This window comes from Mandrillus leucophaeus, unplaced genomic scaffold (assembly GCF_000951045.1).
Source record: "Mandrillus leucophaeus isolate KB7577 unplaced genomic scaffold, Mleu.le_1.0 Scaffold1052, whole genome shotgun sequence".
Lineage (NCBI taxonomy): Eukaryota > Metazoa > Chordata > Mammalia > Primates > Cercopithecidae > Mandrillus > Mandrillus leucophaeus.
The window spans coordinates 18,011-18,989 of record NW_012098677.1 but is presented as its reverse complement, the minus strand read 5'-3'; the positions used below and the strand labels follow the sequence as shown (position 1 = coordinate 18,989).

The 979-nt window shown below is 41.1% G+C and overlaps 1 protein-coding gene across 3 annotated transcripts in view; it reads right to left on the bottom strand.

The window, feature by feature from the left end:
* The window catches only part of PAFAH1B2 (platelet-activating factor acetylhydrolase 1b, catalytic subunit 2 (30kDa)), a 47,544-nt gene that overhangs the window by 36,079 nt on the left and 10,486 nt on the right, over positions 1-979 (bottom strand). The window lies entirely within an intron of this gene.

Here is a 979-nt window from a genome sequence, read left to right as displayed (position 1 = left end):
AGAAAACTGAATATGGTCTTTAGATTAAGTAATAGTATTATATCAATATTACATCTCATGATTTTAATAACTATCCTATAGTTATTTAACAAAAGTCCTTGTTTTTAAGAAAACATGTTGAAATATTCAGGGGTAAAGAGAAATGAGTGCAAATGCTTCAGAAAAAACCACTATGTTAGTATATACATATACAAATAGATATAGACACAGCACACAGGGCGTGGTGGCTCACGCCTGTAATCCCAGCACTTTGGGAAGCTGAGACAGGCAGATCACTTGAGGTCAGGAATTTGAAACCAGCCTGGCCAACATGGCAAAACCCTGTCTCTACTAAAAATACAAAAATTAGCTCAGCATGGTGGCGGGCGCCTGTAATTCCAGCTACTTGGGAGGCTAAGACACAAGAATATCTTGACCCCGGGGTGGCGGGGGGTGGAGGTTGCAGTGAGCGAAGATTGCACCACTGCACTCCAGCCTGGGCAAGAGTGAGACTCCGTCTCAAAAAACCAACAACAACAACAAAAACAAAAACAAAAACAAAATAGATGCAGACACAATAATTAGGCAGATATCGTAAAAGGTTAACAATTGGTGAGTCTAGATGAAGATACTTCTTTCTAAATTTCTGTAACATTTGTGTAGTTTTGAAATTACTTCAAAATAAAAAAACTAAATATTTCCCACTTCCAACATCATATTGGTGAAGAGGCAGGACATTTGTAACACTACATTTTTACTGACAGCAACAAATTCTTGTTGACTATTAAAATCCCCCCGTGTACAACCTGTCACAGGTCACAGGATTACAGTTTTTTGTTTTTGTTTTTGTTTTTGAGATGGAGTCTTGCTCTGTCGCCCAGGCTGGAGTGCAATGGTGTGATGTTGGCTCACTGCAACCTCCGCCTCCCGGGTTCAAGCAATTCTCCTGCCTCAGCCTCCTGAGTAGCTGGGACTACAGGTGCCTGCCACCACACCTGGC